Source organism: Artemia franciscana, chromosome 2 (genome assembly GCF_032884065.1).
Source record: "Artemia franciscana chromosome 2, ASM3288406v1, whole genome shotgun sequence".
NCBI classification, from domain to species: Eukaryota; Metazoa; Arthropoda; class Branchiopoda; order Anostraca; family Artemiidae; genus Artemia; species Artemia franciscana.
The window spans coordinates 49,822,920-49,838,306 of record NC_088864.1 but is presented as its reverse complement, the minus strand read 5'-3'; the positions used below and the strand labels follow the sequence as shown (position 1 = coordinate 49,838,306).

The following is a 15,387-nucleotide window of genomic DNA, read 5'->3' as shown; positions in this document are numbered from 1 at the left end:
GGATATCTAAAAACTCAATAACTGCGTTTTTAGGCAGTTTAGTTTTTCTTAGATGTCCTTGAAATAAACATAGTCTGAAGCGACGTTTAACAACTGAAACTCCTTCAGTTGGAAGATTATATTAGGACAGAGAATCCATAATGGAAACTGAGTGGATATAGACCCCCATTCCCCCACTTCTCCGTCTTATTGCAGAACCGGCAGATTTCGAAAGAAAGTGTTAGTTTCTAAATATTGGAAAATTGTGCTAATAAATGAGCGTAAACAGCATTATAAAACTTAAGGTGAACAGATGTTATCTACCACAGGCACTCACTAGAATGAGGGGGACTGCCACCTCCATTATCTCTGGTCTCTATTCAACAGTTTTCTTTTCTCCAAGCATTAAGAAAACATGCATCAGCTGAGGAGCAATAAGAAAAAGTACAAACAAATATTTTATCATAATACTTCGGAATTAAAAGGGTATGTTTTATAAACATTTGCTTCAGACAAACGAATTTGCAGTTTAAATGTTTTGAAAGGCAATCAGAGCTATATTTTTTACTGTATAAAATGGTTCCAGGAAAGCATTAGTTCTGATTTATCCAAATTATAAATGGCTATAATATACCGTACAGTATTTCTCTATGCTATTTGACATATCTGATATAGGTCTAATTTAGCTACAACGTGACCACAAGCAAAAACTTGAAAGGTCTTTTTTGCTTTCAAGCTCATCAAGTCAGACAGAATACATTTGAAAGAGACTTGATCTCTCAACAGCTTGCTATCTTATTTTTCTATGAGTAAATTTCTAGAGACAGATTTCTTGTGAAAATATTTGTTTGTTTGTATAGCCTAGCAGTGAACGTTTACGGTTTCGTTAATATAAATAAGTAGGAAGTCAAAGATTTGTCGTTTTTCTTCTTTTTAAACCTCAATTCTAATTTGAAAGTCATGTTTACTTAGGAGTAAATTAAGGTTCTACTGAAAGACCATTTTGACCTGGTAAACATTTCTAGCGATTCCGCTAATTATTTTCAATACAGAATTTTTTACTTCCAACAATAACTTTGTATTCATAGTATGTAAACCTATATATTGGGAAAGTTTATTATAATCAAATTACTATATTTACAACTATTATCATTTATATTTATTCATTTTTGATATTTAGCAATATATATAGTCCACAAACGGTGGTAAGCATTAGCAGCATGCTCAACATCCTATACTCCTCTCCCCACAAGGCACTATAGCTGGGACTGCAGGGCAATAGTTATAATTAAGGAAATTAATGGGTCATAGTTTATATGCGTAATGACCAGAAACAGCCACGAAAAAAAACAAACTAAAAACAAATCAACAAGCGACAGTACCTAATATCAAACACAAAAATGCGTAAATATTATCCATCATCAATCACCAGAAAATAGCTCTATGGTTGAGTCTTAGTTTTGGGGATTTCCCCAGTTTTATAATTTCACGAAAGCCCTTCTTTTCATTACTTTTATATCGTCAATAATCAGTGGGGCCAAATGGGAAGGCAGAGGGGCATTTTCCCCCCAGACTTTTTTACTCTCTCACCAATATTTCGAAAAATGCCCCTTTTTTATACTCTCCATTAACGATATCCTTTTTGGGTATTTTTCTTGAAAAAGAAATCCCCCGAGATCTTAAAAAGCATATACCTCCCCCCTCTCAAAAAAAACACTATTCACAAATTGTCACCACTATCAATAAAAAAAAATTCAAAAATTGCTTCCTTAATTATTACAATTCCTTACACTCCCTACATAACACAAAGGAATTTCCAGTATAACCCACACAATATACAAAGTAATGTCCGGTTTGCGGCTAAATCTAACCCTTGCACTTTCTTCCTTATTTGTATAAAGAAGTTTATAAATTTGGAGTTTTGAAGAATCTCCAAGCACGTGCTTTTTAGAGCCAATAAGTATTTTAAGGGACGAATTAGTTTTTATGATTGAAACAGCAAAGGGAAATATATTTTCATTTCAGATTTTAGATTATATCACAAATGAGAGGTGTTATACTTATCACTAATAGTTACATTTACCATTTATTTGATTTCTTTCGCAAAAATTAAATAAAAAATTAAAATTACATGATGCAATTATCAATTTTGCACAATTTTAGAGGAATAATCAAAATTCTAAAAAGTATATCTATAAATATTTAAGCAGCGTGTGCACTGTGTTAACCCCAAGCGGCTTGGGGCTGCAGTGAGTTGTTAATCAAACAGTTTGTGGTAACGAATAGTAGTAAGGAGCGACCCGGCTCAATAGTAACCGAAACTTTTAAAAAATGGAATTTTGATACCAATGGTTACACAAAAAGAATTGTATTTTAATGCTGATTCCAAATGTATAATTTCCGTCTTGTTTAGTCTTACCCATCAAAAGTTACGAGCCTGACAAAATTTACCTCATTTTAGAAAATAGGGGAAAACACCCCCTAAAGGTCATAGAATGTTAACGAAAATCACACCATCAGATTCAGCGTATTAGAGAACCCTACTGTAAAAGTTTCAAGCTCCTACCTACAAAAACGTGGAATTTAGTATTTTTGGCCAGGAGACGGATCACGGATGCATGTTTATAGTAGTACTAGCTGTTGGGGTGGCGCTTCACGCCACCCCAACACCTAGTTGGTGGGGCGCTTCGCACCCCCCAAACCCCCCCCGCGCGCGTAAGTCGTTACGCGCTATATTAGTTACGCGCCATTGTAGTTGTGTCCCTGTGTCCCATCTGTGAATAGAGAGATATATATATATATATATATATATATATATATATATATATATATATATATATATATATATATATATATATATATATATATATATATATATATATATATATATATATATATATAAATATATGTTTTTAACTACGTAAAACATGCGAATATACAACATTCTTCGCTGTCCCATTGTCTGTGCATATAAATAGATTGTCAGGTTTACTGACTCTTGAACATGCAACATATAATTGTCCATGGGAAAAACAATCCGTATTCAGATCTATACCTCATTATTCTAATGATGTGTCCCTGTGTCCTGGTCGTCATTTATATTCCCTGTGTCCCGGTCGTCATTTGTGTCCCGGTGTCCCAGTTTGTAATTTCTCTTTGAGTGTCCCGGTCGTCATTTATATTCCCTGTGTCCCGGTCGTCATTTGTGTCCCGGTGTTCCGGTCTGTAATTTCTATTCGAACAATCCCTGTGTCCCGGTCGTCATTTATATATCCTGCCTGTGCCCCCGGCGTCCCCGTTGTAGTTGTGTCCCTGTGTCCCGGTCGTCATTTATATTCCCTGTGTCCCGGTCGTGATTTGTGTCTGGGTGTCCCAGTGTGTAATTTCTTTTTGAGGTTCCCGGTCGTCACTTATATTCCCTCTGTCTCGGTCGTCATTTGTGTCCCGGTCTGTAATTTCTCTTTGAGTGTTTTTTCTTTTTAGTTTTTTTTTAGTTTTTTACCTTTTTTCTTTTTTTCAGTTTTCTTTTTCTTCTTTATTTTTCAGCGTCACTATGAAGTACATATCGACGAACCTTTGTTTTTTTAACTTAAATCTGGTAGGCATTGATGACCTTATCCAAGTCAAAATCCCAAACCCAATAGGTTCTTCAGTCATTTTACAATTAAACATTTTTCCGTGAACAAATGTCTTAATAACCGTTAATGACGTCACCGTCAAAGCAAAAATGACGACAACTAATTTCATGACGTCAGCCGACACAGAAACATGACGTCACCTGATCCACAGATCCACAGACAGACAACTTATTTTTATATATATAGATACATTAGGATGAGGGATATTCTGAAATGAACGATTTTGAACTTAGATGGGTACTTCAAAATAAATAATATAATATAGAAACATAAAATGCAGCACATTAAAATATACACAAGAAAAAGGCCTTTTACTTCCACTATCCTTGATTGCCTACGAAATTTCTCCCACCGTGATAAAGATTTGGAAGGGCCACAAATAATTGACAATTATATAACTCTCTTGGAAAGCTTTATGAGAGATTGGAGGGGAGGGGGGCAATAGAAATCAATTCTCCACAAAGAAAAAGCTTGAATGTAAACAGAGATCATAAAGTTTACATAATAAATCATACATATAATTGATTAATCAACTTACAGGTCTGAATTCTTAGAGTAGGTACACTAAGCATAGGCCAAAAGCTGACGTAGAACAGTTTCTACCGTAGACTTAGTAAAGAGTAAAATGTATAATTTTGGTGTGTGCATAATTTTGAAGGCTATTTGAAGGTTTTATTTAAATGTGTTTTCTTTTCTTGTTCTGTAGTTAGATATTTTTCTTCAAAAGTTATGCGAATGTGTGAATTTAATAAAAAAACGTTTTAAAAATCTTAGTCTTATTCGTCCACTTTCCTTTTTGTACAAGACTGTGAATTTAATATGTTTTTTAAGTTTATACAAAAAAAAATCAAACTTCTCCCTTTTGTTAACAGACATATTTTCAAAAGAAAGATTTCTCTATCCACTACATTTCCCGAGCAGACATAGATCTTCTTTCCTTTCCACATTCTTCTTTCCTTTACAATAAATATTGGTGATTTATCTTCAGCACTATTTTTTGGCAAAAAAATCGATCTGGTTTTTGAGACTTGAGAACATGGTCACGGAATATCGATTTGGCTAGGGGCTATCCGTTTGAATAATAGCAATAAAAGAAGAAAAAAAGGAATGGCAATTTAACAAGTTTGGCCAGCAATTTTTAACTAAAATTTTTATATTAAAAGTAGTTGCAAAATATTTTGCGAGTTATTTTGATATTGAGGTTACATAACAGCTAAATTTAAGTGATTAAAGAGTGACTAAAAATGTTCCGAGCAAAAAGTATGCAAAAGATTTGTCAAGTTATTTTTACACTGAGACTACATAATGGTTCAACTCTAGTAATCGGAGACTAGAGTCACATCTGATATTTTTTTTTTGGGGGGGGGGGGGGGGGGTACAAAAACAACTTTAAATACGCATCAAAAATTTGTTTATATTCATTTTTGTTACGTTTTTACGAATCAGACAAACATTTCAGGAGGGGAGGTTCAAACCCCTAACCCCGCTGGATACGGCCTTGTCGGAGACATTAGTAACATAGTGCAAGATACTAGAGTGATTTAAGAGCGACTTAAGAGTGATTAAAGATTTTAAGAATAAAAAATCTTTGCAAAAGATTTAGTGAGTTATTTCGATATTTAGTTATAACGGTTATATGCTAGTGATCGGAGACATTAGTAATATAGTACAAGAAACGAGAGTGATTTAAGAGTGATTAAAGGATGATTAAAAAACTTTAAGTAAAAATTCTTTGCAAATATATATAAATATACAAATATACATACATATATATATATATATATATATATATATATATATATATATATATATATATATATATATATATATATATATATATATATATATATATATATATATATATATCAACAAGGTGTTTAGATTGCAAACTTTAATTTTTATTTTCACTGAAAAAAAGAAATAATTGTCTTCTAGATTTTGAAAAATGGCTTTTTTTGTATCTTCATTAAACAGAAATGCTTGACCCTCCCTGTACTTTCATGATGCACAAACATTACAAGGTTAGAAAATTGCAGGGCGAATGTTCACGAATCGTGAATTAACCCCCCTGCAAATTTGGAACAATGGGAATTGCTATAATCTACTTTCAACTTTTCTACAACTTTTTTCCTCTTTATTTTAGTTGGTCATTTGTTGGCCATTAAGAATCGACTTTAGTTGGCCATCTTTTGTTAAGAACCGATTTAGTTGGTCATTAAGAACCGACTTCATATAATAAATAACTGCAGAAAAATGATCAGACTAAAAATGACCAAAGTTGGAATAGATCAAGACGCAAGAGGGGGGCGGGGGCGGGCTGGTATGCAATTTAACTGAAATCGAATACAAAAGTCAATTAAACGGTACCTCTTATAAGAAACAATGTAAGAATTTTGTTGTTCAATAACAACAAAATTCTTAGAAAGGGTTTCAACAAGACGTAAGGGTTTCAACATAAATTATTTTACACCTTCCAAAAATGCAGTCCTCCCCCCACGGACTCATCCTTCAAAATGGGAGCCATTTCACAATTTTAAAGAGAAGAGCTTACTGTTTGTGTCATGATGTAGTATCAATTTATCAAAATGTTAGAGGGCATCCTAGTCGGTTAACAATAGTATAACTTTACCCGTCGAAATGTCATCCACATTTATCCATGAGTTTATTTTTAAAACTAATTGAGCGACATGTTCCTTGCTTGCATATTTCACAAGCTCGAATTATAAGTGAACACCTACTAGTAATGACAGTAACTAATGAGAATAAACAAGCAGTTAAACTTCCGCAGCTGTGAGCACTATAAAAGAAAGATGTTTGATAATATATATCTCGCCTTTTTTCCAAGGTTACGACAACATAACTGAAAAATAATCATATATGGTCCAGATCTGTACTAATATGTTAATTTATTGGCTGTCATTTTTTGTAGTAATAACAGCATAAATCTTCTATTGGCAACTAAGGGCGAGTCGCCGTCTAGCTTAGTGAGAGATGCAATTACGTGAGGACTTAAAGAGTTTAAGATCAAGCACGTATAGAGTATACAGGGTTGTCACTCATAGTGATTTATCACTATTTCTAGTGATTTTTTAAATTACCTCAAAAAAAATCTAAATCAGGACATAAATCACTAGATTATTAAAGAAAATCGCTAAAATCCACTAAAATCTAGTGATTTTTTCACCGGGCGGCAAGTATATTTTTGTAATAGAAAGAGAATTACAGCAAATACAATAGCCTGTTATATAATGGGTTATCTTATGAAGCTCTGTCGAGACTTAAGTCACTGCTGTCAACCCAACTTAGCATAACCAGGCCCGTGCTGGCTCAGCGCCAGGCGAAGTCCCTTAGTGCCCCTGTTCTTGTAAAGTAATAGTGCCCTTCATTTCGAAAAACTATATTATTATAAATACCTACATTATAATAATCATTTCTACCGTCTACAGATTAATTTTACGAGAGTTCAACAACGGCTGAGTGTAATGTACATGCTATTTGAAGCATTCGCTCTTCACTTCCCTGTCCTAACGGGAAAACAAAGGGAATTAACTATTTTTTGAATGGTATGTTTGCAATCTGGCAGGATCTGTCGCCAAAACATTGGTTTGTGTTAGTTAGCATATGCCTGTTATTCTCAAATAATCCGAGTGGACAACCAACGCGACGGTCGTAACTCTCTAAATGGGATAAGGCACCATCGTCAACCATCTAATTCCCTATAATTTTAGTGAGGCGGTCGTTCACTGGCGGACTGAGGGCTGCGGGAGCGCCAGTGAGGCAGATTTTGAATAAACTTTCCCAATTCCCCCTATGGTTGAAGTGTCGTGTCTATGTTTTGCATTGTCTCATGCAATGAGGAATCGACTGTAAACTGGTATCCGCCTTCAAACTGTTCCAACGAATGCTTGTGTCAACAAATCCGCATTGAAAGTCAAAATAGTTAAATAGTAGAGTGTAAACCTGTGAATCCTCAAAATGAGGTAACTCCTTGTGTTAACTTCGATCGATGTAGAGGTTTCAAGCTCCTATCAGCAAAAATGTTGAATTTTGTATTTTTTGCCAGAAGAAAGATCATGGATAGGTGTTTATTTGTTGCTTTCGAACGGAAATTAAAAGTTCTAGTGCCCTTTTTAAGTGACCAAAAAATAGGAGAGCAACTAGACCCCCTCCCATGCTCATTTTTTGCCAAGGTCACCGGATCAAAATTTTGAGATAGCCATTTTGTTCAACATAGTCCAAAAATCTAATAACTATGTCTTTGAGGATGACTTAATCCCCTACAGTCCCCGGGGGAAGGGCTGCAAGCTATGAGCATTGCCCATTGTTTACATATAGTATTAGTTATTGGGAAGAATACATACGTTTTTAGGGGTTTTTTGGTAGGGGGTCAGGGGGAGAGGGTTACGTGGGAGGATATTTCCATGTAGGAATTTTTCATGGGGGAAGAGGATTTTCTTGAAGGGGGTGCTGAGTTTCCCAGCATTATTTAAAAAACAATCAGAAATTAAATTTTAAAAAACAAGTTTTATCAACTGAAAGTAAGGAGAAACATTAAAACTTAAAACGGACAAAATTATTACATATATGAGGGGCCAATCTTACAACTTAATATTATCTTAAAGAGCTTCTTAGCCATGATTTTTATGAGATTATACACCAAAGGTATTGTATGTTTTCAGCTTGTGGTTGTTATTAAATAATGAAAAAAAAGTTTTTTTTTCCAACTGAAAGTAAGGAACAACATTAAAACTTAAAACAAACAGAAATGGTTATGCATATGAAGGGGTTGCCCCCTTCTCAGTACCTTACTCCTTACGCTAATGTTTGACTTTTTGTTCCAATTATTCAAGAATGGCTCCTGAACCAGAAGGACCTTTTAATTTCAATATTAAGTTTTTTTACAAATTTACAAACATTTTAGCGTAAAGAGTGAGGTACTGAGGAGGGAGAACTCACAGGCGTAATAACAACCGAAAGATAAGTCGGAGAAAACTGCGGTTCAAACAGTCCGTTGTAACGAACTGTTAGAAGGGAGCGACCCAGCTCAATAGTAACCGAAACTCAAAAAAATGTTTTTTTTTTAAATGGATTTTGATACCAAGGGATATATTAAAAGGATTGACTTTTTATGCTGATTTCAAATATATGAATTTCATTAAGTTTAATCTTATGCCTACCCATCTAAGGTTACGAGCCTGAGAAAATTTTCTTGATTTTCGCAACAAGGAGGAGACATCCCCTAAAAGTCAAGTGATAATAATGAAAATCACACTATCAGGTTCAGCGTATCAGAGAACCTCACCTTATAGGTTTCAAGATCCTATCTGCAAAAACGTGCAATTTTGTATTTTTTGCCAGCAGAAAGATCACGGATGCGTGTTTATTTGTTTGTTTTTTTTTCAGTGGTGATCATATCAACTTAGTAGTCCTAGACTATCAGAAGAGGGCTCATTCTAACGGAAATCAAAAGTCTTACTGCCCTTTTTAAGTAACCAAAAAAATTGGAGGGCAACTGGAACACCTCCTCCGCCACTTTTTTCCCAAGATCGTCCGATCAAAATTTTGAGCCAGCCATTTGTTCATCATAGTTGAAAGGCCCAATAACTAAACCTTTGGGTATAAAATGATCTCTCCCCCCACAGCCCTAGGTGAAAGGTCTTTAAGATATAAAATTTGCCCATTGTTAACACTCATTATTTGTTATTGGGATGCATGCATACAGTTTCGGGTGGGGGGATGTTCTGCTGGGGGGGGGGGGGGTTCCATGGGGGAATTTTCGATGGGGGGTCTAGGGAGTGAACTTGTCAGGGGGAAATTATACATTGCGTGAATTTGCCAGAATTCTTATACAAAATTGTTTTTATATGTCTTGCTTTCCTTTTTCCGTCTCAATTTTAAGCGCGGAGTGGTTAAGAGTAATTGTCCGGGGTAAACTTTCATTGGGATTGAATTGTAAAGAGGATATTTCCACAGTGAGGGAGTTTCTCTGTGGAGGTTGTGTCAAATTTTCTGGCAATATTAAAAAAAAAACATCAGAAATTAAATAAAAAACAAGTTTTTTTCCACCGAAAGTAAGGAGCGACATTAAAACTTAGAATCGAGCAAAAATTATTCCGCATATGAAAGGAGCTGTCCCCTCCTCAACGCCTCGCTCTTTATGCTAAAGCTTGACTCTCTCTCACAGCTCTATTTTTTAAAACAATAAAAAAAAACTTTAGCGCAAAGAGGTGTTGAGGAGGGAACAGCCCCTTTCATATACGGAAAAATTTCTGTTCGTTTTAAGTCTTAGTGTCGCTCCTTACTTCCAGTAGGAACACTTATTTTTATGTTTAATCCATATTATAAAACTAATAGGCATACAAGAACTTGCTTTTTGAGTCCCTACAGAACAAGCTTATTAGTTCAGAATAAGCTCTCTATGATATCCTTTGTGTCAGTTTGGCCCGGTGTAAGCAGGGAATCTATAGAGCAAGACTATACCATTTACGCGTTCAAGGGTTTTGTATCTTATGGGTACATGGAAGACAACGAAATTGAGTAAAATGAAGTTGATAGAATTAATTGTAAAAGGGAAACAGATTTATCAGAGTGCAATAGCAAAACAAATACAAAACACGCATAAAATAAAATACACGCATAAAATACGCTTTTAAAGTGATCCTCGATCTCAACAAGTACAGTCTCCAGTACACAGAACTGTAAAAATTTTATAAATATTTATTGACAATACCATTAACGTAACTCACCAGCAAATGAATTTTTTTTTTGAAAATTCAAGCTAATCAAACAGTTAATGGGAACGAGCTGTAGTAAGGAGCGACCCGGATCAATAGTAACCGAAACTGTAAGAGCGGAACTTTAATACCAATAGTTACATCAAAAGAATCACATTTTAAAACTAATTTTAAATATATAAGTTTCATCAAGTTTGGTCTTACCCATCAAAAGTTACGAGCCAGAGAAAATTTGCCTTATTTTAGAAAATAGGGAGAAACTCCCCCTAAAAGTCATAAGATTGTAACGAAAATCACACCATCAGATTCAGCTTATCAGAAAATCCAACTGTAGAAGTTTCAAGCTCTTATATACAAAAATGAGGTTTTTTTTATTTTTTGTCAGAAGACAGATCACGTATGCGTGTTTATTTGTTGTTTTTTGTTGTTGTTTTTTTCCCAGGGGTGATCGTATCGACCCAGTGGTCCTAGAATGTCGCAAGAGGGCTCATTCTAACGAAATTAAAAGTTCTAGTGCCCTTTTTAAATAACCAAAAAATTGGAGGATACTTAGGCCCCCTCCCACGCTCATTTTTTGCCAAAGTCACTAGATCAAAACTTTGAGAAAGCCATTTTGTTCAAAATAGTTGAAAAACCTAATAACTATGTCTTTGGAGACGACTTAATCCCCCACAGTTTCCAGGGAAGGGGCTGTAAGTTTCTAACTTTGACTGTTGTTTACATATAGTAATGGTTATTGGAGAGTGTGCAGACGATTTCAGGGGGACTTTTTCCTGGGGGGGATTTAATTTAAATGTCTTTGCTTTTTTTTTCCAATTTTGTTGCTTGGTATCCTGTAGATTCTGGCAGTGATTCCGACATGCATTTCCTTATTTAATCTCTGTGTCCTGTCCGAGCATTACAAACAGCATATTTTTTTCACATATTAGTTTGAACGTGTCTAAAACCAAAACTAGATGTCTTAAAAACGTCATTGTGACAAAGTGGTTGCCTTGATCTTCACAAATGGTGTAGATTAGGTGATTCATTACTTTGAAGTCTTCTGTCACAATATCAAAAGACATGGCAGATACATTTGGCGTTTCCACTGAAGCATTCTACACCAAAGAAAAGTAAAGTGCCCAAATAGTTTTTATTATATCCAAGTATTTACAAAACCTTTTTCATTCACGTTTTGCATCTTTGTTCAAGTTCAAGTTCAAGTTCCTTTTATTACCAATATCCATCCATTTATAAACAAAAAATATCCCAAAGGGCTCAATGGCCCGTTATTTGGGAAAAAAAAACAACAAAACAAAACATAAATAACTATTAATTACATTCACACTTAAAATATATTTAGAGTCTACTCACCAATCCTCACCCGAGTACAACCGGTCTCCGCACCACCTACTTACAAAAAATAAATAAAAATAAAAAAATATATATACATCGAGGATCCAACACTCACACCACCCAAATCTAAATAAATAAATTCAATCTAAATAATTAAATAAATAAATTAAATCTTGATAACTAAACAATATAAATAACTGATCAATATTATAATTTAAATTATTTTTTTTTGATTAAAAAATTCTTCAACCGTTTCCTGAAGGATCCTATGGTACAGGACCGTCGAATCCCAACAGGAATGGAATTCCAGGCACGTCCGACAGCAACTATCAGACCAAAGTCCGAGCGCACTGCAGGGGTGGATGGCACTAGCACATCATCCTTGTTTCTAGTTTCATAAGGACTGACATTTCGAACAATTTCAAAAAGCCCGGAAAAACTTGATGGAAGGTCTCCACGGAAATACTGAAACGCAATGAAAGAGAGGTGTAATGTATGAATATCTTTAATCTTCAGAAGTTCAACAGAAATATGGGTGGTAGACTGAAGAACTTTTGCTGCTTTCAGTTGGAGATTATGTAAAGGTGTAAGTACAGATGGAAATGTTGACATCCACACTGACGAGCAGTATCAAATAGTAAGCTGTATGAAAACTGTCAAGGAAAGGTTCGGTCCCACTGTCAAGGAAAATTATGAAAGAAAGGTTAAAATGGTTAAGTCATATTTTAAGAATTAAAGATAAGCTGCCATATATCGCACGTTTTGGCATTTTATCTAAAACCAAACGACAGGCAGGAAGTTTTCCAATGGGAAATGAAGAGGTAATGAAGAAGAAATAGAAGAAATGGGAACTTCACAGGAGGGAGTAAAAAATGAACAGATTGAACACAGAGTGAATTTCGTCGTCCTGATGAAGCTACGATAAGTTGTCTGTTGTAACAGTAGATATAACTGATAATTTTTGGGATGGCAGCTTTTATGGGTACAAGAATGTCTTAAGATATTCCTCTAAGAATCTGAAAAAGAAAATCCAGAAAATATGTTTAAGTGGTAAGCCACTAAGTGCTGAAACGCAAAATTACTTTTTCCATCTGTTTTTTCCAATTTTAAGGTATATCTGTCCCTCTGAAATAAGCGGTTTTGCAAGACGCTTACATTTATAACTTGTACCAAAAGGGCAAGATATCTATTATTATTTATTTATCAGTCTCAGGTCTATCCATTCACTGAGCCAGAATTATGATATTACTTAGACTTGTTCAGGGAAAAGAATCTAAACTTGCTAAAAAAAAAGGAGAAAATCATTTTTCAAACAATTTTCAATTAACATTCAACGTATTTTCAATCTAAAAAAAATTAAAAGAAAATACAAAAATCTAATTTGGTAGATGGTAGATGGATAAATCAGGACCTTAAGTACTGAATGATGACAAAATTACTATCTTCCGTTGATGTATTCAAACCGTAGGTGAGCAGAAAAACGACATACTAAAAATTGCGGTAGGAACATAAGCTCGAGGCTTTTTATTTAACATTATCTTGTCTGATTCATGATTACTGTTGCCATGACTGACTGCTTATCGCAGTAAAAACCTGCCAAAAGCAAATATACTTTCAGTCTTACTTTACCCCAGTCTGCTTGGAGGTCTATTTTTTATTCCCATGCGTGGTATTCATTTTCCTTTAAATTGTTGTTTCTGACCTCCTGTCACACCGTTTAAGGACATCCTACTTTTTTAGGGTCCACATGAATTACCAAAAAACGTAATTTTCGGTTAAATATCCCCACTCATCCAAAAAACGTGCCCTGACTATCTTAATCTTTCTTTCATTATAGCCCTAGAGCTTGAGAAGGAACCAACGTTTTTTCTAACTTTTAAATGTTTGATGAGGTAATTCAAATGGTCATCTAAAACTGTCCTCAAATCTTTCATCTGGAAAACAACAAATTTTTCTTCCTCAAACTTAACAAGCATCCAAGTCCATTAGCGGAGTTTGACCCTTGTCATTATCGTGGTTTCCAGTTTCCCAATCATTGATAAATATTATATTGGTCATGCCTAAACTAAGGTATAAACAAAGCTGAAGAATTCTACCATTACTGTTTTATTTTCTAGCATCAAACTGACCTAAAGTAAGATACCATATATTCTATTAGTACTAAACTTAGCATTAAAATCTCCTAACAAAAAAAAATACCCTATTTCCACCTGGAAACTTGCATATTATTATCATAACCCCATAAAATTCAACTGTGACATTATGGTTTAACTTTTGAAACGCAGAACAATGTAAACTGCAAAAATAACGAAAATTGGAAAATTTCTTCTAGTATATCAACTGAAATAGGAAAAAAATAATAAATCAAAAACATTCAAAAAGTCATTTTAACAAAAATAACCTACTGTAGGCAAGAATGATCAAAACCCTCCATGCAGATAGTATGCTCCGCCGCTTATGAAATCTTCTGTTATAAATGAAAGACACAGCAGATAAATTTGACAGTTCCATTGAGGCGTTTTGTATCACACAAGAATAGCATGCCCTAACAGTTTTTGTTACGCCAGAGGATTATTTGGACTTCTTGAAATTTATAATATGATTTTAGTTTTTCCCAAGTGATGGAACTTACAAAACATTTAAAATCTTCCCACGGCGTCTATTAATGCGTAGAAATCTATTTTTCACAACTGAAGACGCCAACATTCCGTCTTTGACAAAGAAAATGTATTTTGAACACAATTTGGCTGTAAAGTCCATTGCATATTTAATGGAAAATCTTTGGAAAATTAATTCCAATATTTGTATAAAATGTGGCATACACGTAAAAAAGAAGCAAAATTTCTGTAGTCCACAAGCTGGCCAAAACAGAATTTGAAAATATAATTCTGACTTGCAGGGCGTGCCTAAAAGCTTCGCAAAAATGATGGAATTGTTGCAGTTCAATGCTAAATCAAATTGCTATGGCGGGTTTTGTAGTAAAATAATACCACACCAACTCATTCTAATTTCGGGACTAAATAGTTAATTTTCAGTTTTTTCCATTGCTTTTTTTTGCAAGTTACGACTTGGCGTTGCTATCATTTACTTGATGATATTTGACAACTTTAAGGGTAGTTACCACCTAGCATAGAAGTAAACTATCTGAATACAATGCTGCTTAGTAAGATAGGGAATGTTTAATCCTATCACACCAATTACCAGTAAAATTGCATGGAGCTGACATCTACAACACTCAAGCTCTGACAATAGAATTGTCAGTTCCCGTACAGCTGATCTGAGCTCCAAACAGCAGCAAAAAAAGAAATAAAAAATATGACCATGTCTGTCTTATGGTCGATGGTTAAAAAATGGTATAAAAAAATATATATAAGAAGACTAAACAGACCAGTGAAAAAAGAACAAACTTTTGTTTTAATAAACCTACTTCATATCAATTCAGGTAAAAAAAAAAAGCTTAAGTACTTATTCAAACTTGGATCAAAAAGTGGTGAAAGTTTTAAGTTTCAATTTGGAACATATTTACGATGTAAAAGGTAAAGCCATCTTAGAAACCATTGAAATGTTGTTTACATTGCCTTCCAGTCTCAGAGGTGATACTAGTACTTAATACACGATAATAAGGACCATATCATTACCCCAATCCCTAAATATACGGGAGCCAGTGTTCCTCTCCCGGAAATCCCTTGCATAAATCCCCC

The 15,387-nt window shown here is 34.5% G+C and overlaps 1 protein-coding gene across 4 annotated transcripts in view; it reads right to left on the bottom strand.

Moving 5' to 3' along the window:
* LOC136043198 (lutropin-choriogonadotropic hormone receptor-like) overlaps window positions 1-15,387 on the bottom strand; it is a 327,975-nt gene that overhangs the window by 286,997 nt on the left and 25,591 nt on the right. Inside the window, exon 1 of one of the 4 annotated variants that reach the window (XM_065728140.1) lies at window positions 6,247-6,667. The exons of 2 other annotated variants lie outside the window; for them this stretch is intronic. The gene's annotated coding sequence lies outside the window, so the exon portion shown is untranslated. Of the gene's footprint in view, window positions 1-2,545; window positions 2,565-6,246; window positions 6,668-15,387 lie in introns of those variants that run through there. One more of the 4 variants, XM_065728145.1, reaches the window with a different exon arrangement.